Source organism: Capricornis sumatraensis, chromosome 17, assembly GCF_032405125.1.
Source record: "Capricornis sumatraensis isolate serow.1 chromosome 17, serow.2, whole genome shotgun sequence".
NCBI classification, from domain to species: domain Eukaryota; kingdom Metazoa; phylum Chordata; class Mammalia; order Artiodactyla; family Bovidae; genus Capricornis; species Capricornis sumatraensis.
In genome coordinates this window covers 33,363,012-33,375,984 of record NC_091085.1, presented here as the reverse complement: position 1 = coordinate 33,375,984, position 12,973 = coordinate 33,363,012, and the positions used below count along the sequence as shown (strand labels likewise).

The 12,973-nt window shown below is 36.2% G+C and overlaps 1 non-coding gene across 1 annotated transcript; it reads right to left on the bottom strand.

Moving 5' to 3' along the window:
* Positions 1 to 10,125: 10,125 nt before the first annotated feature.
* Positions 10,126 to 10,197, bottom strand: TRNAW-CCA (transfer RNA tryptophan (anticodon CCA)). The gene has a single exon. It is a non-coding gene; the product is annotated as a tRNA-Trp (tRNA).
* Positions 10,198 to 12,973: the final 2,776 nt, after the last annotated feature.

Below are 12,973 nucleotides of genomic sequence, written 5' to 3'. Positions count from 1 at the left end.
ATCACAGTAATCCAGGTCTATGCCCCAACCAGTTATGCTGAAGAAGCTGAAGTTGAATGGTTCTATGAAGACCTAAGTCCTTTTAGAACTAACATCCAAAAAAGATATCCTTTTCATTATAGGGGACTGGAATGCAAAAGTAGCAAGTCAAGAAACACCTGGAGTAACAGGCAAATTTGGCCTTAGAGTACAGAATGAAGCAGGGCAAAGGCTAATAGAGTTTTGCGAAGAGAACGTACTGGTCATAGCAAACACCCTCTTCCAACAACACAAGTGAAGACTCTGTACATGGACATCACCAGATGGTCAACACTGAAATCAGATTGATTATATTCTTTTCAGCCAAAGATGGAGAAGTTCTATACAGTCAGCAAAACCCAGGTGCTGACTGTGGCTCAGATCTTGAGCTCCTTATGGCCAAATACAGACTTAAATTGATGAAAGTAGGGAAAATGACTAGACCATTCAGGTATGACCTAAATCAAATTCCTTATGATTATACAGTGGAACTGGGAAATAGATTTAAGGGACTAGACCTGATAGAGTACCTGGAATGTGGTTCATGACATTGTACAGGAGACAGGAATTGAGACCATCACCAAAAAAAAAAAAAGAAAGAAAGAAAGAAAAGAAAAATAAAAAAAGCAAAATGGCTGTCTGAGGAGGCCTTACAAAATAGCTATGAAAAGAAGAGAAGTGGAAAAAACAAAAAATGGAGAAAATGAAAGATATACCCATTTGAATGCAGAGTTCCAAAGAATAGCAAGGAGAGATAAGAAAGCCTTCATTAGTGATCAGTGCAAAGAAATCCAGGAAAACAGTAGAATGGGAAAGACTAGAGATCTTTCAAGAAAATTAAAGATGCCAAGGGAATTTTCATGCAAACATGGGCACAATAAAGGACAGAAATGATATGGATCTAACAAAAGCAGAAGATATTAAGAAGAGGTGGCAAGAATACACAGAAGAACTATACAGAAAAGATCTTCATGACTTAAATATTCATGATGGTGTGATCACTCATCTAAAGCCAGACATCCTAGAGTGTGAAGTCAAGTGGTCCTTAGGAAGCATCACTATGAACAAAGCTAGCAGAGGTTATGGAATTCCAGCTGAGCTAATTAAAATTCTAAAAGATAATGCTGTGAAAGTGTTGCACTCAATATGCCAGCAAATTTGGAAAATTCAGAGGTGGCCACAGTACTGGAAAATTTCAGTTTTCATTCCAGTCCCAAAGAAAGGCAATGCCAAAGAATGCTCAAATCACTGAACAATTGCATTCATCTCACACGCTAGCAAAATAATGCTCAAAATTCTCCAAATCAGGCTTCAACAGTACATGAACCTTTAACTTCCTCTGGCAGAGGAACCAGAGATCCAAATTGCTAACATCTGCTGGATCATCAAGAAAACAAGAGAGTTCCAGAAAAATATCTATTTCTGCTTTATTGACTGTGGCAAAGCCTTTGGCTGTGTGGATCACAACAATCTGTGGAAAATTCTGAAAGAGATGGGAATACCAGACTACCTGACCTGCCTCTTGAGAAATCTGTACGCAGGTCAGGAAGCAACAGTGAGAACTGGACAGGAAACAACAGACTGGTTCCAAATAGAAAAAGGAGTGTGTCAAAGCTGTATATTGTCATCCTGTTTGTTTAAATTAAAAGCAGAGTACATCATGAGAAATGCTGTGCTAGATGAAGCAGAAGCTGGAATCAAGATATGCCGGGAGGAATATCAATTATATCAATATCAATATCATCTGTCAGATATGCAGATGACACCACCCTTATGGCAGAAAGTGAAGAACTAAAGAGACTCTTGATGAAAGTGAAAGAGGAGAGTAAAAAGGTTGGCTTAAAGCTCAACATTCAGGAAGCTAAGATCATGGCATCTAGTCCCCTCACTTCATGGCAAATAGATGGGAAACAGTGGCAGACTCAATTTTTGGTGGGCCCCAAAATCACTGCAGATGATATATGCCACCATGAAATTAAAAGATTCTTACTCCTTGGAAGGAAAGTTATGACCAACCTAGACAGCATATTAAAAAGTAAGACATTATTTTGTCAACAAAGATCTGTCTATTCAAGGCTATGGTTTTTGCAGTAGTCATGTATAGATATGAGAGTTGGACTATAAAGAAAGCTGAGTGCCAACAAATTGATGCTTTTGAACTGTGGTGTTGGAGAAGATTCTTGAGAGTCCCTTGGACTGCAAGGAGATCCAACCAGTCCATCCTAAAGAAGATCAGTCCTGAGTGTTCATTGGAAGGACTGATTTTGAAGCTGAAACTCCAATATTTTGGCCACCTGATGTGAAGAACTAACTCACTAGAAAAGACCCTGATGCTGGGTAAGATTGAAGGCTGGAGGAGAAGGGGACAACAGAGGGTGAGATGGTTGGATGGCATCACTGACTCAATGGACATGAGTTTGAATAAACTCTGGAAGTTGGTGATGGACAGGGAGGCCTGGCGTGCTGCAGTCCATGGTGTTGCAAAGAGTTGGACATGACTGAGCTACTGAACTGAACTATACTGATAAACTTAAGAGTTCAAATGAACAGTGTCGATGTCTCTTAAAGTGTATCGCATCTCTCCTTCACTGGAGATTCACAAAGTATATTAATATACAAAAAGTTGGAAGAATTTTTACAACAAGTAAAATGACTTAAATTTAGTTAATCCAGTACTTTAGCAACATATTTGATCTTTAGTTAGTGTTATTGCTTGACGACAAGAGAAATTATTTGTAGAAATAAATGTATAGGAAAGGCATAGGACTGCTCCAATTTGACGCAAAAAGACAGAAGAAATAGGCTTAGACAGGAATCAGAGAGCAATTTGAAGATAGTATCAGGAAAAGCAAGGAGGCTTGCTATGTTGTGGCCTTTGACCTGTCAGCTATGGCTCCTTGCAACTGGCCTCTACCAGCATCAAATACATACACACACATTTCCAGTAATGCTGCTGGGCTCTTTCTCACCCCATTACTTGCTGTTTGAATAGCAAAGTTAAAAATCTGTGTGGCTGCCACAAGTTATTTCAGACTCCACACCTATTTCTTATCTCTGATGACGAAAATTTCCAAGAGTAGGGCTATCCAGCCATCCTTAAGTCTGGGCCATGATGTAGTCTCCAGGTGGTAGGAAGAGGAAACTATCCATATGCAGCTTCAAATGAGGTTGTCCTGTAACAGGATTCCTAAGTAGAACAGAGTCTTGGCATAATGCTGTCAATGTCCATGTTTTGGCAAATAGCAGAATTTTCTGCTTTCTCAGGTCAAATCCTTAAATATAAATGTCAACTCCAGTTCAAGAAAACTGGAAAAAAGAAAATATTCAGAAATTTGGAAATTATTTTAGAAGATATAAGCTAAGAACTCAGATAATAGAAATTTAAATTGTACAAGTTTTTTAAATTCTATGGATGAAGTACAAAGGTTTTATGTTACATGCAGAAACACACATGTACATACACACACATACACAAGCAGAAGTATATTTCCTATGTTTCTCTTGTTTTCCCTTAAGAAAGAATAATATGACTGTACTAACTTCTCTGGGTTCAAAATGTGTATCTGAATACTGAATTTGTCTTCACAATCCATAGCATCTTTGTGAATGTGAGCCCACCAGGTTCCTCTATCCATGGAATTCTCCAGGCAAGAATACTGGAGTGGGTTGCCATTTCCTTCTCCAGGGGATCTTCCTGACCCAGGGATCGAATCTGGGTCTCCCACATTGCAGGCAGACGCTTTACCATCTGAGCCACAGGGAAGCCCTTATAAAGAGTTAGATTTCAAAAAATATATAGAAAGATGATAAATACGTAACACATAAAGAGTTTAACTTCTGATACATTTAATTTTATCACATAAAATTAAAATCATAAAGTAAAATCTACATTTTAAAATTTAGAAAGAAATAAAAAAGATTAACTGATTCCTACAGACTGTTATGCAATGAGAAAATATGATAACCCTGAGACTGTTAGCCATTGAACAGCTTAGAAATAGTATGAAGGACTACTTCTATTACTTCCTAATATAGAAAATTTCTTTCCAAACTCAGCTATGATTCCTTTGGGAATTATTTTAGTTTTTGAGATTTTTGTCTTCACATGCATTTAAATTAGTAGTATGCTTATATTGGGGGCTTCCCTGATAGATCAGTTGGTAAAGAATCTGCCTGCAATGCAGGAGACCCTGGTTTGATTCCTGGGTCTGGAAGATCTGGAGAAGGGATAGGCTACCCACTGAAGTATTCTTAGTCTTCCCTTGTGACTCAGCTGGTAAAGAATCTGCCTGCAATGCAGGAGAGCTGAATTTGATCCCTGGGTTGGGATGATCCCCTGGAGAAGGGAAAAGCTACCCACTACAGTATTCTGGCCTGAAGAAATCCATGAACTGTATAGTCCATGGGGTCGCAAACAGTCAGACATGACTGAACAACTTTCACATCCCTATATTTATATATATTACGTCATCAGTCTGTTAAAACTTATATGCAAATAGGTTTGGAAAACACTTTAAAAGAGATTAAAAAATAGCTCTGCAGAAAGAAAAAATAGTTTTTACTTTGAATTCCTCATCTACCTACTGATTGAAAATAGAACTTTCGTATATACTCTCACATGGCTTTGTATATGATTTTGATAAAAATATCATAATTGGTAATCAGTCAATCTCATTAATTTGTGCATCCTCTTAGAAATAATTGACACTAAAACTGACTTAGAAAAAGTTTTTAAGCACCAAAGATGTAATTCAGCAATGACTTAGAACTAATTATTAAATAATAAATCATAGGAAATTTTATAATTGGTGTTACTTTAATTTGCAGGACAGTCTTTTAAAAATATTATTAAATTTCAAATGTATTATTGAACATTTCATTAATCCTCTACAAAGCTAATGGATATTTAAAAAAATAAGGCAAAATATTGACTTTTGAAGGTTTATAAGGAAAGTGCACATCATGTATTGCCTCTTATTGTAAATTATTTTTAGATTTTACCAAGTTCTAAATGAACATGTGTATAGTAGAAAACCATGGTGTTTTTCTAGAATAGGCAATACATCTATGAGATTACTGTATTTGAAGAGATAACTAGAATAATCCTGTCCACTCAACTATGATCAATAGAATTGCTCTGAATTATAAACCAGATTCTCCAGACAAACACTTCACTACCATTTCCAGCTGTACTGCTTTCAAATAAGTTAATAAGAGTTGTAGAACACACTGCTTATTGCTGCAAACAAGTCACCTGAATATTCTGACTGCCCAGTGTCTGCCTAATGGGCTAACAGCTATAAGGATCAGATGTCACCTCTCCTGTAAAACACCTTTCACAAAAGTGTTCTACTGCAGACAACTGAGAAGTTTTGCTCTAAACTGCAGATATTCCTGACAAGTAATATATTAAGAGCAGAAATGTCTAAATGCTTTCGAGATAGACAACAGAAATTCTGCTCTGAACTTGTTTTAGCAATAAAGAAATTCTGAGATCATGTCCTGAAGAAATAATTGTTTTATATTAAGGCCTTTTCATTTTTCTGATAACAGCTGGTACAACATGCTTTGTTATTCATAAACTGAAGAGAGACAGGAAATTTATGTTCTAATAATGAAATGCAAGTCCATTTTTTGAGCCTAATTAAGCTCTAGAAAGTCTTCGGTGTACCCATAAATCGTTACCAATTTGGAAGCAATGCCATAAGCTGTTTGATGTGAAGTCTGGATTTCCTATGAAAACTTTGAGCTAACAAATGGAAAGAACTTTCCAGGATTAGTTGACCCCAAATGGCCCATCTCTGCCTTTTAGCATAGAATGCAATTTCCCTGATTCACCTTTGCTGCAAGGGGGAAGGGCAGATGCTTGCATAATATCAGGATTCCATTTAGAAGAAGAAAAGAATGGATTGATGTGTAGGCAATTAAAACTGTTCATCCACTGCAAGATGAAAGGCAGTGTCTTACTGTTTCTATTGTGATGGCTTTAAGATAGCACACATTAAGTTTTCCTTATTTTGATTAGATGTTTGCAGAAAATAGATTTTAAAAGCCTCCTACAGTTTACTGTATCTGTGGCTCCTCTACCTTATATATTCATTGATTAATTATTTTTAAACTATACTTGATTTTTTTATTTATCATTTTGCATGTTCAAACAAGTACAAATATTGTGTTTTTCTCTTTTTTTTTTTTTAACGTAAGGCAATTTTCCCCAAAACAAGTGACTTTTCTAAGCTTATGACTTGTTAAATATGGTGTCTTTATTAACTTTGAGTTTCCAGCACAATTTAAAACTTAAATATATACTATTTATAAGAAATGGGTAATATTGTTTCAGCCTAACCTCAAAAAAGTAGGGGGAAAAAATTGAGAGTCTCAGTCCAATAACAGCCAAAGGAGCTCAGAAACAGTAATCTTAGTGCTAGCCTGGCAGACACAATCTACACGGAACTTAATCAAAATAAGATTAAAAGTCCATAGCAATTTCCTTGAGTGGCCAGTCAGATATCCCCCATTATAGTCACCAAGCAGCCTGCCCCTAGGGCCTATTTCAGAAATAAATTGGTTCGTAGATGGGCTGATGCAGAAGAAGGAAAAAAATAAGTTTTCTTGAGACTGTTCCTTAAATTATATCCAATAATACCTGAAATTTCAAAGTCTTTTTATCCTGAAATATTGTTCCTGCTTTATATCTTCCTAAATGTAAAGTATTATACTATTAGTTTCTGTAAATTTATTATTCAACTTTGTGTTTATTAGGCAGTATTAAATATTTAATAAGATAGCAATAGCAGTGACACTTAAGCATTTGTTCAGAGGATGACTCTACCCAGTTATTAGGAAAGTTGCTTGATTATTTTAATTAATATGGCTTAGCAATCATAAACATTGTATAATAATGAAGAAGTCTGATAGAGGCACCATTAACCCAAAGCCTTTAAAAGAAACTACTAATCTGAGGCATACTTCTAGACATAATCCTTACAAGGAGAGTAGGCTATTTTTATTATATAATTAAAACCTCATATCTAGGTGGGTTGTTCCACTCTGGCTATGAATGAATGTGTTCATTGCACAGTCCTGTCTGACTCTTTGCAACCCCATGGACTGTACAGCCCACCAGGCTCCTCTGATCATGGATTTCTCCAGACAAGAATACTAGAATGGGTTGCCATTTCCTTCTACAGCAGATCATCCTGACCTAGGGATCAAACCCTGGTCTCCTTCATTGCAGGTGGATTCTTTACTGCCTGAGCCACCAGGGATCCAGATTTTTTTCACAGGGCAACTATCAGTTAAAAAGATTACTAGCACCATACTGTATAAAATGTTTTATGGATTCAAAGCACAAGCGTAGACCTTAGATTAGAGCAAAAGCTAATCTATCACAAAAATAAAGTCAATGTGTGTGTGATGCTAGGGAAAGGGTGCAGGGGACAGACCCAAATAGGGTGATAGATATGTGGGTAAGAATATTATGAAGTTCTCTTCTAAATGCTCTTATTTTGTCAGTAAATCATAAGAAATGTCTATAAGGAGATAGGAAAAAGATGAACAATATTGGAGATTTTGGCTGAAAGTATATGGTAGGAGTGGATTTCACCTCCTCAGATATGGAAGGGGGAAATGATGGGAGAAATAAAAGTGGATAATTGAGTAGAGGTTCATGTTCATTCATATTATTTAATAAGAAAAATATCTTTAAGACAATAAAATTGCATTGTTCAATTGTTTCATAGATTCATGGTATAATCTTCTCTGAAGTTGTTCATAGAGTCTCTGTCATGATCACAATAAACTCACATTCTACTTTGTGGTGCTGAAAAGGAGGTTTTACTGGCATTGAAGAAGTATGGCAGGGGTAAACCATGCTCAACTTAAAGTCATCAGGAAGATTCACTTATAATCTACATGTGCATTTTATGCTGTGGTAAATCACTAATCCTTGCCAGTTCAGAATAATTGATGAAGAAACCAGTCATCATAAGTGAAAATATTATATTGTGGATTTTGTTTTTAAAAAGTTCTTGGTGTATTTATTCATTTATTTAGTGTTTTTTGAAACAAGAACCAGCCTAGTGATAGCTTACTGTGAACGATGTTGGATTCCTGATCTCCAAAGATGATTTAGCTTCAGGACCAGAGACTAGGCTTGACCACCCAGGGCTCTTGTGTGGTAGAAGTTTTATTACAGTTAAAAGGGACAGAGAAAGCTTCTGACATAGACATCGGGGGGGGGGGGGGGCAGAGAGTGTACCCGTTGCTAGTCTAAGGAAGGGATTTATATACTTTTTTAAATTAATTATTACAATAAATCAAAAGAATGTCTCAAGGTTGTAAAGATCTTACTAAATCCACTCCATTTTAAGTTAAAGGGATTAGCCAGAAGGTTTTCAGAAATGAGAAACTGTCCTCAAGAAGGATACATTGTTGTTATATAATCCTTGTTGTTATTGTCTAGTCACTTAGTTGTGTCTGACTCCTTTCGACCCCATGGACTGTAGCCTGCCAGGTTCCTCTGTCCTGCCAGGCTCCTCTGTCCATGGGATTCTCCAGGCATGAATACTGGAGTGGGTTGCCATATAGTTCTTAGTACAGAGCTTAAACTGAGTTGTTTGTTCATCAGAAAAAGATAAAGAAAATAATGTTTTACATGATTAAGAATAAGGAATGTAGATTAAAAATAAGACATTTGTCCTTTCCTCCTCCTGGGGAATCCCAGACACCTATCTCTGCTTTGAGAGCCCCAGACCCATTTCGCCAAGTCAGGGACCCCAGACTTCTTATCAACCTACCTAGGAATTGACTCTCTCACTAGAAATGATAACAAATCAGTCATTTGTTGATAGATGAATATCACCAGGAAATTCATATAGACTATTTATAATGTACTCTTCAATTTGTATATGGAATCAATAGTATTATAGCTTTATAAAAATGAAATCTGAGACTCAATTTAATCAAGTTTATGTAAACTGCAAGTTACAAAGTCAGATTCCAAACATAATCCTGTCTGAAATCAGTAACTATGTTCTTTTTACATTAGACTACCAATTAGAAAAATTGTCCACTAAAATAAGAAATCATTTAAATATTTATTAAAGGTAAAATATGTAACTATGTATTAAAGGTTTAAAATATGACATGAATATAGTATATTTTTATTTATAATGATCACACATGAGATATAGCATTTTTAATATTTGTGTCCTTGAAAGCAGTTTATTTTCTGAAGAAAGTTTTATCACTTCTCCTCTTACATGTTAATGGTGTAAATTTAATGCTAACATGATATGTTTTAATATGAACAACTTAAATACTTTATGAGTGGAATCTCAATTGATAAAATTTCATTATTTAATTGGTACTATATTGAGATCCCTGTTTTGCCTCACAGAATAATCTTTAAGTAGGTTATTACAGAAAATTGTTATACTGTATCAATGTTTTCAAGCTTCCTCAGTGTAATAGATATTACAAAAGCTGTATTTAACCCCAATACTGTGAACTTAAGTCACAGAGGCAAGCAGAAATGATGGTATTTGCTTTGATCATGTACACATTGAAATAAATAATATTGGATGCAATTCAAATGTAACTTCATTTGAGAGTAACCCTAGGCATTCCATGTCTGTATTTCTTGGAATTTTGGACTGGCTATTGGAAACTCATTCAGTTTTGCCTTAAAGCATCCACTAACCTCAAACTAAAATACAAAAAAGCTATTATGTGATGATTAGTCCCTGCAGACCAGAAACACCAAGTATCCACAGTCATATAGTTTTTGTGACTCACAAAAAGAAAAAAAAGAAATCTATCTCAGATGGAGTGACAAGTGAAAATAATTACTGAAACTAAAATTAAACTCTCATAGTTTAACAAATAGAGTTGAAGGCAGTCAAAGTGTATTACATTTTGTATAGCCTTTTGATATATTTTTTCATCATAATAAGGTTTCTTTTCCTTTATTTGACCATGTGAAGTCGCTCAGTCATGTCCGACTCTTTGTGACCCTGTGGACTGTAGCCCACCGGGCTCCTCCATCCATGGGATTCTCCAGGCAAGAATACTGGAGTGGGTTACCGTTTCCTTCTCCAGGGGATCTTCCCGATCCAGGGATCGAACCTGGGTCTCCTGCATTGGAGGCAGATGCTTTAACCTCTGAGCCACCAGGGAAGCTTCTGATTGGTGGGTCAGTTACACTTATTTTTTCATACCCCTCACAACCTACTATGGTGCTTTGTACATTAATAATTGTCCATTAAATATGTTGAATTAAATTACAGTTAGTAGTAGTTGGTAGCTTTTTTTTGGATGAATAAAATAATACAAGTAGATAAAGTACTATTGAACACTTCTTGATTATAATATCATGAAACATCTTTAGCCAAGGTAAGAATTTAAATGTAGATATAATGATAATGTGTGTGTGAGGGGGGGGGAGCAAAGTCACTTCAGTCATGCCTGATTCTTTGCAACCCTATGGACTGTAGCTTGCCAGGCTCCTCTGTCTATGGGATTCTTCAGGCAAGAATCCTGGAGTGGGTTGTCACGCCCTCCTCCGGGGAATCTTCCTGACCTAACGATCAAACCCCCATCTCCTATGTCTCTTGCTTTGGCAGGAAGTTACTTCACCACTAGTGTCACCTAGGAAGCCTAAATAATAATGAAGCAAGTTCAAATCTGGAATATGATAATCAAAGAAAGATTAATACTTAGATATGAATACTGAAAGATTGATCTTTATGAAACATTGAAATCTAAAATTATTTGCACAGATGTTTATTAAATATTCTAGTAAAGAAATTAAAATCGTTGGCAATTGTAAAATGTACAAGTGAGAGATTTGTTAAACACTGAAAGTACAGAAATAGCCATATGTCCTAAAATATGAAATATATAATAAAACCATGCAGGAAATTTTGTATCAAAAAATCTTTTTATTACTAGGAAGATGGCAAACAAATTTCTACTACTGATTTATTACTGTTAAGTTTATAACATAATGAACTGAACATTATCATTTGAGTAAATTTTCAGTTCAGTTCAGTCTCTCAGTCATGTCTGACTCTTTGCGACCCCATGGACTATAGCACACCAAGCTTCCCTGTTCAACACTAACTCCTGGAGCTTGCTCAAACTCATGTCCATGGAGTTGGTGATGCCGTCCAACTGTCTCATCCTCTGTCATCCTCTTCTCCTTCTGCCTTCAATCTTTCCCAGCATCAGGATCTTTTCCAATGAGTCAGTTCTTCGTAACAGATGGCCAAAATATTGGAGTTTTAGCTTCAAATCTTTAGGATGGACTGGTTTGATCTTCTTGAAGTCAAAGGCACATTCAAGAGTCTTCTCCAACACCACAGTTCAAAAGTATCAATTCTTCAGTGCTTAGCCAAAGTAATGATCAAAATTCTCCAAGCCAGGCTTCAATAGTACGTGAAACATGAACTTCCAGATGTTCAAGCTGGATTTAGAAAAGGCAGTGGAACCAGAGATCAAATTGCCAACATCTGTTGGATCATTGAAAAAGCAAGAGTGTTCCAGAAAAAAACATCTATTTCTTTCTTTTTTTTTTTTTTTTTCTGCATTATTGACTACACCAAAGTATTTGACTGTGTGGATCACAATAAACTCTGAAACATTCTTAAAGAGATAAGAACACCAGACCACCTGACCTGTCTCCTGAGAAATCTGTATGCAGGTCAAGAAACAACAGAGCTGGACGTGGAACAACAGACTGATTCCAAATCAGGAAAGGGGTACATCAAGGCTGTATATTGTCACCCTACCTATTTAACTTATATGCAGATTACATCATGAGAAATGCTGGGCTGGATGAATTACACTCTGGAATCAAGATTGCCAGAAGAAATATCAATAACCTCAGATATGCAGGTGACACCACCCTTATGGCCAAAAGCGAAGAATCACTAAATGAACTTAATGAAAGTGAAAGAGAGTGAAAACATTGGCTTAAAACTCAACATTCAGAAAACTAAGATCATGGCATCCAGTCCCATCACTTCATGGCAAATAGATGGGGAAACAATGGAAACAATGAGAGACTTTATTTTCTTGGGCTCCAAAATCACTGCAGATGGTGACTTCAGCCATGAAATTAAAAGACTCTTGCTCCTTGGAAGAAAAGCTATGACCAACCTGTACAGCATATTAAAAAGCAAACACATTACTTTGCTGACAAAGGTCCATCTAGGCAAAGCTATGGTTTTTCCAGTAGTCATGTATGGGTAAATTTTAATTTGAACATATTCTTATTTCCTTGTAAACATTTTCTATGTTGCCCCAATAAAGCCTTATGCCCACAATTTATTCATTTCTGTAAGGACTTTTTGGTGTGGCCAACTTAAATGGTTCTGATATTTATATGTCGTCCTGCAAAGGATATCACTGATGTTAGAAAGGGTAATTCCTCTGTAGATCTTAGAATTGCTCCTTTATTAGGTTAAGGTAGAATTTATACAAAACAAAGTTGGTTTAAGACCAAGGTTTTTATTACTTAAAAGATTAAAATGGGCAATTTCCATGTGTTTACTCAAACTCAAAAGTTAGCCAAGAGTCTAAAGTAAAAGATAAGTTCTTGAGACCTCTTAAGTCTTCTTATTCAATCCTTCTATACACAAATGAGAGAACTCCCCGTGAACGACCTCGTCATTCAACCGGGGTCTCAATCCGAACTTACAGATTCAGGCTCTCTGGGGTCACGACCAAAGTGTCCATCTTTTATTAATAACTCATGATGAACCACATGCACGGTTAAGTTTGAGAACGTTGTCTAAAGAAAACAAAGCCTTACAAGTGCAACTTCTAAGGTGAGACAATTCAGGCACAGTGCCAGTCCATCTAAACTTATAGATAAAACCCTGAGCTTTGGTTTATTTACTACTCTCCAGTATTTTTCCCTAGAGAATTCCATGGACAGACCATGGAGTTG